A 14,846-nucleotide genomic window follows, 5' to 3' on the forward strand; every position below is an offset into this window, starting at 1 on the left:
ACGACCACCTTTATAAAAAACACCTTCATAATAAGGTATTTGCAGGCTAACAATAACATACAATTCCTAATGTGATGAGTAGGACAAGATTCGGTAACAGTAGTCACTGCAGTCTAAAGTCAATTTCAATAAAGGTCTCAAAATTATATAATTCCTCCTGTCTAGACATAAATCAATAACAGCATTAAAAATACTTCACCAGAGAGCATGACTTAGCCGCAGAGGATCATTAGCTTTTTTTTTTTTAAAGCTGTGGATCATTTCAAATCATAAGCGTGTAGGCCTGTATACACAGTTTGGGCAGCGTGCGTGGAAATAAGGGAAAGGGCTGATTATTGAGATGTGGCTGCCAGTGAAAAGCAATGCATCTAAAGTATGTGTAAAGATAGTGTCTTCAGTATAATATGAAATGTTGAGACAAGAAGAACGGGTGTGTGGCAAAGATATAGGCTCATCTCGCACCAAGATGCGCTCAGCTCTCCATAATGCACTGAGTTGTCTCCCACCAATTCTTTGCACAGTCATTGTTTTTTTGTGTTAATTGTTTGCCCTTTGATTGTTTATTTTCCCCATTACATTAACCACATGACAATGATTTTGAGAAACAAAAACATTATTATTGAAATGAAACTGTTCAACAAATGTGAGCATATGAAAATCACAACTGGCAGGTAGATCGGTAGAAATGGTCAAATAAATTGTAAGCTTCCTCAAACTTGAAACTCAAACTTGAAACTCACGACTCTAGGAACAGACCATTGTGAAAAGAGAGCACATTGCTTTGTACTGCATGATTACAATGGGTGTGTGTGAGAGAGAGATAAGGAGAAGGTGTGTTGTCACTAAGATTGTGCCTATTAAAACTGAGCACAAATGATCAGCTATGCGTCTTGCTTGCTATGGGCAGGAGCAGGCTGCAAGCTGAGGGCAACAGAATGCTATGTTCCTTATTTTATATTTTTCTCGTTCCCTCCTCACCAAGTTTAGAATTTTAAACTAATAGAAAAAAGTGAAGAACTACAGTGCCTTGCGAAAGTATTCGGCCCCCTTGAAATTTGCTGTCATGCAGGTGAATGAGGACCCAAAAGCGACTTGGCGAAAACAGAGTATTTAATCCAGTAATAAACTTTACAAAACAAAAAGCATAATACTACTCGTAAAGACGAGAACAGACTGGAGACTTGATCGAGAACTGCAGGTTGCCTCGGGAAGGCACTTGAACCTAGCAGACTCAGACACCTGCTCACCACGCAGCATCTGAGGGAAACACGACACGACAGGGCAAAACATAGACACAGCACGGTGAATTATAGATGAGGATCCGACAGGGCAGGTACGGAAAACAAGGAGAGAAATAGGGACTCTAATCAGGGAAAAGGATCGGGAACAGGTGTGGGAAGACTAAATGATGATTAGGGGAATAGGAACAGCTGGGAGCAGGAACGGAACGATAGAGAGAAGAGAGAGCGAGAGAGTGAGAGAGGGAGGGGGAGAGAGAGGGATAGAAAGAGGGAAAGAACCTAATAAGACCAGCAGAGGGAAACGAATAGAAGGGGAAGCACAGGGACAAGACATGATAATTAATGACAAAACATGACAGTACCCCCCACTCACCGAGCGCCTCCTGGCGCACTCGAGGAGGAATCCTGGCGGCAACGGAGGAAATCATCAATGAGTGAACGGTCCAGCACGTCCCGAGACGGAACCCAACTCCTCTCCTCAGGACCGTAACCCTCCCAATCCACTAAGTATTGGTGACCCCGTCCCCGAGAACGCATGTCCATGATCTTATGTACCTTGTAAATAGGTGCGCTCCGACAAGGACGGGAGGGGGAGGGAAGACGAACGGGGGTGCGAAGAAAGGGCTTGACACAGGAGACATGGAAGACAGGATGGACGCGACGAAGATGTCGCGGAAGAAGCAGTCGCACAGCGACAGGATTGACGACCTGGGAGACACGGAACGGACCAATGAACCGCGGAGTCAACTTACGAGAAGCTGTCGTAAGAGGAAGGTTGCGAGTGGAAAGCCACACTCTCTGGCCGCAACAATACCTTGGACTCTTAATCCTGCGTTTATTGGCGGCTCTCACAGTCTGTGCCCTGTAGCGGCAAAGTGCAGACCTCACCCTCCTCCAGGTGCGCTCACAACGTTGGACAAATGAGCGGAGGGAACGCTGGACTCGGCAAGCTGGGAAGAGAATAGAGGAGGCTGGTAACCCAGACTACTCTGAAACGGAGATAACCCGGTAGCAGACGAAGGAAGCGAGTTGTGAGCGTATTCTGCCCAGGGGAGCTGTTCTGCCCAAGACGCAGGGTTTCTGAAAGAAAGGCTGCGTAGTATGCGACCAATCGTCTGATTGGCCCTCTCTGCTTGACCGTTAGACTGGGGATGAAACCCGGAAGAGAGACTGACGGACGCACCAATCAAACGACAGAACTCCCTCCAAAACTGTGACGTGAATTGCGGGCCTCTGTCTGAAACGGCGTCTAACGGGAGGCCATGAATTCTGAACACATTCTCGATAATGATTTGTGCCGTCTCCTTAGCGGAAGGAAGTTTAGCGAGGGGAATGAAATGTGCCGCCTTAGAGAACCTATCGACAACCGTAAGAATCACAGTCTTCCCCGCAGACAAAGGCAGACCGGTAATGAAGTCTAGGGCGATGTGAGACCATGGTCGAGAAGGAATGGGGAGCGGTCTGAGACGACCGGCAGGAGGAGAGTTACCCGACTTAGTCTGCGCGCAGTCCGAACAAGCAGCCACGAAACGGCGCGTGTCACGCTCCTGAGTCGGCCACCAAAAGCGCTGGCGAATAGACGCAAGAGTGCCTCGAACACCGGGATGACCAGCTAACTTGGCAGAGTGAGCCCACTGAAGAACAGCCAGACGAGTGGAAACAGGAACGAAAAGGAGGTTACTAGGACAAGCGCGCGGCGACGCAGTGTGCGTGAGTGCTTGCTTAACCTGTCTTTCAATTCCCCAGACTGTCAACCCGACAACACGCCCATAAGGAAGAATCCCTCGGGATCAGTAGAAGCCACAGAAGAACTAAACAGACGGGATAAGGCATCAGGCTTGGTGTTCTTGCTACCCGGACGGTAAGAAATCACAAACTCGAAACGAGCGAAAAACAACGCCCAACGAGCTTGACGGGCATTAAGTCGTTTGGCAGAACGGATGTACTCAAGGTTCTTATGGTCTGTCCAAACGACAAAAGGAATGGTCGCCCCCTCCAACCACTGTCGCCATTCGCCTAGGGCTAAGCGGATGGCAAGCAGTTCACGGTTACCCACATCATAGTTGCGCTCAGATGGCGACAGGCGATGAGAAAAATAAGCGCAAGGATGAACCTTATCGTCAGACTGGAAGCGCTGGGATAGAATGGCTCCCACGCCTACCTCTGAAGCGTCAACCTCGACAATGAATTGTCTAGTGACGTCAGGAGTAACGAGGATAGGAGCGGACGTAAAACGTTCTTTTAGAAGATCAAAAGCTCCCTGGGCGGAACCGGACCACTTAAAACACGTCTTGACAGAAGTAAGAGCTGTGAGAGGGGCAGCAACTTGACCGAAATTACGAATGAAACGCCGATAGAAATTAGCGAAACCTAAAAGCGCTGCAACTCGACACGTGACCTTGGAACGGGCCAATCACTGACAGCTTGGACCTTAGCGGAATCCATCTGAATGCCTTCAGCGGAAATAACGGAACCGAGAAAAGTAACGGAGGAGACATGAAAAGAGCACTTCTCAGCCTTTACGTAGAGACAATTCTCTAAAAGGCGCTGTAGAACACGTCGAACGTGCTGAACATGAATCTCGAGTGACGGTGAAAAAATCAGGATATCGTCAAGATAGACAAAAACAAAGATGTTCAGCATGTCTCTCAGAACATCATTAACTAATGCCTGAAAAACAGCTGGCGCATTGGCGAGACCAAACGGCAGAACCCGGTACTCAAAATGTCCTAACGGAGTGTTAAACGCCGTTTTCCACTCGTCCCCCTCTCTGATGCGCACGAGATGGTAAGCGTTACGAAGGTCCAACTTAGTAAAGCACCTGGCTCCCTGCAGAATCTCGAAGGCTGATGACATAAGGGGAAGCGGATAACGATTCTTAACCGTTATGTCATTCAGCCCTCGATAATCCACGCAGGGGCGCAGAGTACCGTCCTTCTTCTTAACAAAAAGAACCCCGCCCCGGCCGGAGAGGAAGAAGGCACTATGGTACCGGCGTCAAGAGACACAGATAAATAATCCTCGAGAGCCTTACGTTCGGGAGCCGACAGAGAGTATAGTCTACCCCGAGGAGGAGTGGTCCCCGGAAGGAGATCAATACTACAATCATACGACCGGTGAGGAGGAAGGGAGTTGGCTCGGGACCGACTGAAGACCGTGCGCAGATCATGATATTCCTCCGGCACTCCTGTCAAATCGCCAGGTTCCTCCTGAGAAGAGGGGACAGAAGAAATGGGAGGGATGGCAGACATTAAGCACTTCACATGACAAGATACGTTCCAGGATAGGATAGAATTACAAGACCAATTAATAGAAGGATTATGACATACTAGCCAGGGATGACGCAAAACAACAGGTGTGAAAGGTGAACGAAAAATCAAAAAAGAAATAGTCTCACTGTGGTTACCAGATACTGTGAGAGTTAAAGGTAGTGTCTCAAATCTGATACTGGGAAGATGACTACCATCTAAGGCAAACATGGGCGTAGGCTTGTCTAACTGTCTGAAAGGAATGTTATGTTTCCGAACCCATGCTTCGTCCATGAAACAACCCTCAGCCCCAGAGTCAATCAAGGCACTGCATGTAGCACCCGAACCGGTCCAGCGTAGATGGACCGACATAGTAGTACAGGATCTAGATGAAGAGACCTGAGTAGTAGCGCTCACCAGTAGCCCTCCGCTTACTGATGGGCTCTGGCCTCTTACTGGACATGAATTAACAAAATGTCCATCAAATCCGCAATAGAGGCACAGGCGGTTGGTGATCCTCCGTTCCCTCTCCTTAGTCGAGATGCGAATCCCTCCCAGCTGCATGGGCTCAGTCTCAGAGCCAGAGGAGGGAGATGGTTGCGATGCGGAGCAGGGAAACACCGTTGATGCGAGCTCTCTTCCACGAGCCTGGTGACGAAGATCTACCCGTCGTTCTATGCGGATGGCGAGAGCAATCAAAGAGTCCACACTGGAAGGAACCTCCCGAGAGAGAATCTCATCTTTGACCACTGTGTGGAGTCCCTCCAGAAAACGAGCGAGCAGCGCCGGCTCGTTCCAGTCACTAGAGGCAGCAAGAGTACGAAACTCTATAGAGTAATCCGTTATGGATCGATCACCTTGGCATAGGGAAGCCAGGACCCTAGAAGCCTCCCCACCAAAAACTGAACGGTCAAAAACCCGAATCATCTCCTCTTTAAAGTTCTGGTAATTGTTAGAACAATCAGCCCTTGCCTCCCAGATAGCTGTGCCCCACTCTCGGGCCCGGCCAGTAAGGAGTGAAATGACGTAAGCAACCCGAGCTCTCTCTCTAGAGTATGTGTTGGGTTGGAGAGAGAACACAATCTCACACTGGGTGAGAAAGGAGCGGCACTCAGTGGGCTGCCCGGAGTAGCAAGGTGGGTTATTAACCCTAGGTTCTGGAGGCTCGGCAGGCCAGGAAGTAACAGGTGGCACGAGACGAAGACTCTGGAACTGTCCAGAGAGGTCGGAAACCTGAGCGGCCAGGTTCTCCACGGCATGGCGAGCAGCAGACAATTCCTGCTCGTGTCTGCCGAGCATGGCTCCTTGGATCTCGACGGCAGTGTTACGAGCGTCTGTAGTCGCTGGGTCCATTCCTCGGTCGGATCCTTCTGTCATGCAGGTGAATGAGGACCCAAAAGCGACTTGGCGAAAACAGAGTATTTAATCCAGTAATAAACTTTACAAAACAAAAAGCATAATACTACTCGTAAAGACGAGAACAGACTGGAGACTTGATCGAGAACTGCAGGTTGCCTCGGGAAGGCACTTGAACCTAGCAGACTCAGACACCTGCTCACCACGCAGCATCTGAGGGAAACACGACACGACAGGGCAAAACATAGACACAGCACGGTGAATTATAGATGAGGATCCGACAGGGCAGGTACGGAAAACAAGGAGAGAAATAGGGACTCTAATCAGGGAAAAGGATCGGGAACAGGTGTGGGAAGACTAAATGATGATTAGGGGAATAGGAACAGCTGGGAGCAGGAACGGAACGATAGAGAGAAGAGAGAGCGAGAGAGTGAGAGAGGGAGGGGGAGAGAGAGGGATAGAAAGAGGGAAAGAACCTAATAAGACCAGCAGAGGGAAACGAATAGAAGGGGAAGCACAGGGACAAGACATGATAATTAATGACAAAACATGACATTTGCGACCTTTTGCCACATTTCAGGCTTCAAACATAAAGATATAAAACTGTATTTTTTTGTGAAGAATCAACAACAAGTGGGACACAATCATGAAGTGGAACAACATTTATTGGATATTTCTAACTTTTTTAACAAATCAAAAACTGAAAAATTGGGTGTGCAAAACTATTCAGCCCCTTTACTTTCAGTGCAGCAAACTCTCTCCAGAAGTTCAGTGAGGATCTCTGAATGATCCAATGTTGACCTAAATGACTAATGATGATAAATACAATCCACCTGTGTGTAATCTAGTCTCCGTATAAATGCACCTGCACTGTGATAGTCTCAGAGGTCCGTTAAAAGCGCAGAGAGCATCATGAAGAACAAGGAACACACCAGGCAGGTCCGAGACACTGTTGTGAAGAAGTTTAAAGCCGGATTTGGATACAAAAAGATTTCCCAAGCTTTAAACATCCCAAGGAGCACTGTGCAAGCGATAATATTGAAATGGAAGGAGTATCAGACCACTGCAAATCTACCAAGACCTGGCCGTCCCTCTAAACTTTCAGCTCATACAAGGAGGAGACTGATCAGAGATGCAGCCAAGAGGCCCATGATCACTCTGGATGAACTGCAGAGATCTACAGCTGAGGTGGGAGACTCTGTCCATAGGAAAACAATCAGTCGTATATTGCACAAATCTGGCCTTTATGGAAGAGTGGCAAGAAGAAAGCTATTTCTTAAAGATATCCATAAAAAGTGTCGTTTAAAGTTTGCCACAAGCCACCTGGGAGACACACCAAACATGTGGAAGAAGGTGCTCTGGTCAGATGAAGCCAAAATTGAACTTTTTGGCAACAATGGAAAACATGTTTGGCGTAAAAGCAACACAGGCCATCACCCTGAACACACCATCCCCACTGTCAAACATGGTGGTGGCAGCATCATGGTTTAGGCCTGCTTTTCTTCAGCAGGGACAGGGAAGATGGTTAAAATTGATGGGAAGATGGATGGAGCCAAATACAGGACCATTCTGGAAGAAAACCTGATGGAGTCTGCAAAAGACCTGAGACTGGGACGGAGATTTGTCTTCCAACAAGACAATGATCCAAAACATAAAGCAAAATCTACAATGGAATGGTTAAAAAATAAACATATCCAGGTGTTAGAATGGCCAAGTCAAAGTCCAGACCTGAATCCAATCAAGAATCTGTGGAAAGAACTGAAAACTGCTGTTCACAAATGCTCTCCATCCAATCTCACTGAGCTCGAGCTGTTTTGCAAGGAGGAATGGGAAAAAAATCAGTCTCTCGATGTGCAAAACTGATAGAGACATACCCCAAGTGACTTACAGCTGTAATCGCAGCAAAATGTGGCGCTACAAAGTATTAAATAAAGGTACAATTAAATTTTTAAAAAGGTTAGGAGGGAAGGAATTTTTTGAGTTATTATTATTATATTGCATTTTTTGTATTGTACCAGACTGATTTTTTTCTATTTAACTAGGCAACTCAGGTAAGAACAAATTCTTATTTACAATGAGACCCCACCCCGGCCAAACCCAGATGACACTGGGCCAATTGGACTCCCAATCACGGCCGGATGTGATGCAGCCTGGATTTGAACCAGGTACACGCTTCTGGGGGGGGGGGAATATATGCTCTTGATATGCTCTTATCTATTCAGTTGTGGGGGTTTGGAGTCGGACACACGCTTTGCTGTATAGACAGTTTAGTTTCTCTTCTCTCCCACTTGTGGTGGATATCAAGTGATCTGGAACAGTGCTTGCAATTACAGTGCCTTGCGAAAGTATTCGGCCCCCTTGAACTTTGCGACCTTTTGCCACATTTCAGGCTTCAAACATAAAGATATACAACTGTATTTTTTTGTGAAGAATCAACAACAAGTGGGACACAATCATGAAGTGGAACGACATTTATTGGATACTTTTTTAACAAATCAAAAACTGAAAAATTGGGCGTGCAAAATTATTCAGCCCCCTTAAGTTAACTAGGCAAGTCAGTTAAGAACAAATTCTTATGGTCAATGACTGCCTAGGAACAGTGGGTTAACTGCTTGTTCAGGGGCAGACTGACAGATTTGTACCTTGTCAGCTCAGGGATTTGAACTTGCAACCTTCTGGTTACTAGTCCAACACTCTAACACTCTAACCACTCTAACCACTAGGCTACCCTGATTAAGCCTTTATCAATTAAACAAGGGCCAAGGTCCTCTCAATGTTTTAGCAGACCTGTTAGACCATAAACATAATTTCCACCAATTAGGAAGCATGTCCATAACATTCAAATCCTGAGCTCATTCAAACACCATTCATATTTATTAAACGTTTTATTGTGAATAAACTCTTGCCACATTGATTGAGTTCTATAAAGTCTGCCTTTGTGAAGTTTAAATACAATTTTCACCAAGTTATCACCAGTTATTCTTATTGTAGTGTCTGTAATGGATGTCACTGTTTGATTTGATTTGACCTTTGCCAAGAGCTCTGTCTCTGGGGAGGTGTCTGGTGTCCACTCTTAAGATGAAGTGTTCTGAACTGAAACCCCACAGTCCTGGTGGGATGATAACCTAAAAGGATGACAGCAGCATACGTACATCCAGTACATTTAACATGGGCAAAGTGTCTGAAAGTTTATGCTCTGATGGAAATTTTAGTTTTTGTACTTTTCTAATAACCGTTTTCTGTGTTCATGCATGACTCACTGAGCGAATCCTCACTATCAGTATCTGCAATTTGGCAGTACACCTAGACCGTTATTTTGAGGACAAAAGATATCTCCGTTTCAAGGTCTTAGCTGAGAGAATAAGCCTTGTGAGGTATTGATTTGTCACATGGATGACCCAGTGTTGGTTGGCCACATGAATGAAGCAAACATTAATGATGAATTATTTATGAATAAGCTAAATCATGCAAATATGACCTGTCTGCAGTATATAAGAGAACTAACGGGACTGCCCCGGAAGAGCTCCTGACAGTCGTTCACTAAGGTGCGTCAAGTTTGTTGGAACCTCTCCAGCGTGCTTACAATAAACAATGATTAAGGTTGACTTTGAGTGTCCCTGTGTAAGAATTTCCATGACAATGTGATGAGAGAAGAATACCTACACAGAGCACATCAATTAAAACTCTGTGGTTGAAACTTGACTAAAATAAAAGCATTACAAGTGTAGCAATATCAAAATTCTGGGAAGTTTAATACAACCCTCACAGAATTAAGAGGAATCACAACAGGTGACAAGTGGGCAAACATGCATTTAGGAACATATATTTCTATAAGCACAACTCCACTCCAGTTACATTTTTTTTAAAGCTTATGAGATCAACATTGACTTGTAAATGATTACTCTGGCCTTACCTGCAACAAGAAGAAGCTCAATCCACATTTAATTTATGCATGAATTACCCTTTTAGTGTCAAAGTGTCTTGGCTGATAATGTTGACAATGTGGATAAATGCTATTAGGGTAACTGCCAAGGTAACATATAATTCCTGTAGTGCAGAAAGTATGACCCTGTCCTAGTTATTCTCTGTGTTACTGCTCCAAGGAAAGTCTAATCTCTTGGGGCGGGGATGACCTTGTTTACTGGACACATACTGTATACTGGAGATGTAATGGTTAACTAGTGTTAACCATTAACTAGCCTACTGTCTGTAGGAGCAGAGAAACCCCTCAGTCTGTTTGTGCAAGCATAATTGCCTAGCATTAGCACACTGCCTAGCCCTCTCATTGTTAATACATACATACGGCACTCATGCTTTGCTTACTCACTCCACCACAAGTTGTTGAGAAGCTTTCGCAGTGTAATATTCAATCGGGTCTTTTCAGATATACAGTTGGAGTCGGAAGTTTACATACACTTAGGTTGGAGTCATTAAAACTCGTTTTTTCAACCACTCCACAAATTTCTTGTTAACAAACTATAGTTTTGGCAAGTCGGATAGGACATCTACTTTGTGCATGACACAAGTAATTTTTCCAACAATTGTTTACAGACATATTATATCACTTATTATTCACTGTATCACAATTCCAGTGGGTCAGAAGTTTACATACACTAAACTGACTGTGCCTTTAAACAGCTTGGAAAATTCCAGAAAATGATGGCATGGCTTTAGAAGCTTCTGATAGGCTAATTGACATCATTTGAGTTAATTGGCGGTGTTCCTGTGGATGTATTTCAAGGCCTACCTTCAAACTAGGTGCCTCTTTGCTTGACATCATGGGAAAATCAAAATAAATCTGGTTCATCCTTGGGAGCAATTTCCAAACGCCTGAAGGTACCACGTTCATCTGTACAAACAATAGTATGCAAGTATAAACATCATGGGACCATGCAGCCGTCATACCACTCAGGAAGGAGATGCATTCTGTCTCCTAGAGATGAACATACTTTGGTGCGAAAAGTGAAAAATCAATCCCAGAACAACACCAAAGGACCTTGTGAAGATGCCTGAGGAAACGAGGAAACGGGTACACAAGTATCTACAGTGGGGCAAAAAAGTATTTAGTCAGCCACGCTAGTTCTCCCACTTAATTTTCATCCTAGGTGCACTTCAACTATGACAGACATAATGATAGAAAAAAATCCAGAAAATCACATTGTAGGATTTACACCATCCCAACCATGAATTACGGTTTGTGGCAGAATCATGTTGTGGGGGTGCTTTGCTGCAGGAGGGACTGGTGCACTTCACAAAATAGATGGCATCATGAGGAAGGGAAAATTATGTGGATATATTGAAGCAACATCTCAAGACATCAGTCAGGAAGTTAAAGCTTGGTCGCAAATGGGTCTTCTAAATGGACAATGACCTCAAGCATACTTCCAAAGTTGTGGAAAAATGGCTTAATAAGGACAACAAAGTCAAGGTATTGGAGTGGCCATCTCAAAGCCCTGACCTCAAGCCTATAGCAAATTTGTGGAAATAAAAGCTGAAATAAATCATTCTCTACTATTATTCTGACATTTCACATTCTTAAAATAAAGTGGTGATCCTAACTGACCTAAGACAGGGACTTTTTACTAGGATTAAATATCAGGTGTTGTGAAAAACTGAGATTAAATGTATTTGGCTAAGGTGTATGTAAACTTCTGACTTCAACTGTATTCAATGGGGTGCCATATATCAGTAATGTATACAACAAGTTCCAATTGGCTCATTCATACCCCCTTCTCTCTCCTGTAACTATTCCCCAGGTCGTTGCTGTAAATGAGAATGTGTTCTCAGTCAACGTACATGGTCAAACAAGTGTAAAATAAATGTATAAAAATAAAGACAAGTCTCCAAAATATCCACACTTGATAACAATAGTGATAATGAATTTATAAAATTAAAAGTCAAGTATAGTGCCAGAGCTATAGAGACCTTGCCACACTAGGTGTCAGAGCACTCTGGGACTAACTCACCTCATCCACCAACAATGTGTTGCAGCACCTGAGAAATGCATGGCAGACATTTTGTGCAACATGCTATGTAACACACAGGGTTGGCTAAGTTACTTTCTAAATGTAATCTGTTACAGTTACTAGTTACCTGTCCAAAATTGTAATCAGTAATGTAACTTTTGGATTACCCAAAGTCAGTAATGCAATCTGATTACATTCAGTTAATTTTACATTACTGTCCTCATAAGAGTAATTAGAAGAAGACATAAACGTATGTTACCAATTGAATGACATCTATTGTAGGATAAATCAATGTTAATGTTTACATAGCTGGCCATATATGGATGTTAAATTTTACTTTATGGGTGGGTTAAGTAGGCCTCTTCTAACCCATCGCTTTCTACTACATATAATAATATGATTAAATTATATCTTTACATTAAAAAACAATGTCTATCAGAATTCCAATAATTCCAATAAATATTATACCCCTTGATCTTCAAAAATAGGACTTGGAAGTATAGATTAGCCAAATTGTTTTACCTGAGCAGGACCCTAAAACGAAGGACTTATTAGCCAACTCTACTCTGTGGTTTATGATTTGTTGTCATGGAGGACTGATTGGGCTCATTGATTCGAGTTCAAAAATAAATGCTGCGCTCATGGAATGACATGCTTTGAGCACTACTGAAAAGTGCTATTTACTTGTGAAAAATGAATGCTATATGCTGCATTTGATATAGGCCTATTGTTTACATTTTTGTTTGTGACACTTTGATATCTTGATAATATGCAGCTGTTTAAAGGGCAAATCTATGGATGAAACAATAACAAAACGGCCGCCCCGCCTGTTTTGTTAAAAAGCTGAGGGATGGGCCTGGAGACATGTAACCACTCTCAGATTAATAGACAGAGCTATGGACTGACCATCCCATGATATAAAAATGATTGTTTTAACCATGTTATGAGCCTATAAAGTGGTTGTTTACATTTACATTGTTTACAAACATTGGAGAAAAACAAGCTTATATTTTGGGTTCTCATGGAGTGTGACAGTTGAACTAAGCTCATGAGGCATTTGTAAGTTATATTCTTCAAGAATCAATGGAAATGTATTATATATACAGGACCAGTCAAAGGTTGGACACACCTACTCATTCAAGGGTTTTCTTTATTTGTATTATTTTCTACATTGTAGAATAATAGTGAAGACATTAAAACTATCAAACAACACACATGGAATCGTGTAGTAAGGGGAAAAAAGATTAAAATATATTTTATATTTGAGATTCTTCAAAGTATCCAGCCTTTGCCTTGATGACACATTTGCACACTCTTGGCATTCTCTCAACCAGCTTCATGAGGAATGCTTTTCCAACAGTCTTGAAGGAATTCCGACATATGCTGAGCACTTGTTGGCAGCTTTTCCTCCACTCTGTGGTCCAACTCATCCCAAACCATCTCAATTGTGTTGAGGTCGAGTGATTGTGGAGGCCAGATCATCACTCTCCTTCATGGTCAAATAAACCTTACACAGCCTGGAGGTTTGTTTTGGGTCATTGTCCTGTTGAAAAACAAATTATAGTCCCACTAAGTAAAACAAATAAAGGGAACACTAAAATAACACATCCTAGATCTGAATGAATGAAATATTCTTATTAAATACTTTTTTCTTTACAGAGTTGAATGTGCCGACAACAAAATCACACAATAATTATCAATGGAAATCAAATTTATCAACCCATGGAGGTCTGGATTTGGAGTCACACTCTAAATTAAAGTGGAACACCACACTACAGGCTGATCCAACTTTGATGTAATGTCCTTAAAACAAGTCAAAATGAGGCTCAGTAGTGTGTGTGGCCTCCATGTGCCTGTATGACCTCCCTTACAATGCTCCTGATGAGGTGGCGGATGGTCTCCTGAGGGATCTCCTTCCAGACCTGGACTAAATCATCCGCCAACTCCTGGACAGTCTGTGGTGCAACGTGGCGTTGGTGGATGGAGCGAGACATGATGTCCCAGATGTGCTCAATTGGATTCAGGTCTGGGGAACGGGTGGGCCAGTCCATAGCATCAATGCCTTCCTCTTGCAGGAACTGCTGATACACTCCAGCCACATGAGATCTAGCATTGTCTTGCATTAGGAGGAACCCAGGGCTAACCACACCAGCATATGGTCTCACAAGGGGTCTGAGGATCTCATCTCGGTACCTAATAGCAGTCAGGCTACCTCTGGTGAGCACATGGAGGGCTGTGCGGCCCCCCAAAGAAATGTCACCCCACACCATGACTGACCCACCGCCAAACCGGTCATGCTGGAGGATGTCACAGGCAGCAGAACGTTCTCCACGGCGTCTCCAGACTGTCACGTCTGTCACATGTGCTCAGTGTGAACCTGCTTTCATCTGTGAAGAGCACAGGGCGCCAGTGGCGAATTTGCCAATCTTGGTGTTCTCTGGCAAATGAAAAACGTCCTGCACAGTGTTGGGCTGTAAGCACAACCCCCACCTGTGGATGTCGGGCCCTCATGGAGTCTGTTTCTGACCGTTTGAGCAGACACATGCACATTTGTGGCCTGCTGGAGGTCATTTTGCAGGGCTCTGGCAGTGCTCCTCCTGCTCCTCCTTGCACAAAGGCGGAGGTAGCGGTCCTGCTGCTGGGTTGTTGCCCTCCTACGGCCTCCTCCACATCTCCTGATGTACTGGCCTGTCTCCTGGTAGCGCCTCCATGCTCTGGACACTACGCTGACAGACACAGCAAACCTTCTTGCCACAGCTCGCATTGATGTGCCATCCTGGATGAGCTGCACTACCTGAGCAACTTGTGTGGGTTGTAGACTCCGTCTCATGCTACCACTACAGTGAAAGCACTGCCAGCATTCAAAAGTGACCAAAACATCAGCCAGGAAGCATAGGAACTGAGAAGTGGTCTGTGGTCCTCACCTGCAGAACCACTCCTTTATTGGGGGTGTCTTGCTAATTGCCTATAATTTCCACCTGTTGTCTATTCCATTTGCACAACAGCATGTGAAATGTATTGTCAATAAGTGTTGC

The sequence above is a fragment of the Oncorhynchus gorbuscha genome, linkage group LG02, assembly GCF_021184085.1.
Source record: "Oncorhynchus gorbuscha isolate QuinsamMale2020 ecotype Even-year linkage group LG02, OgorEven_v1.0, whole genome shotgun sequence".
Taxonomy (NCBI): domain Eukaryota; kingdom Metazoa; phylum Chordata; class Actinopteri; order Salmoniformes; family Salmonidae; genus Oncorhynchus; species Oncorhynchus gorbuscha.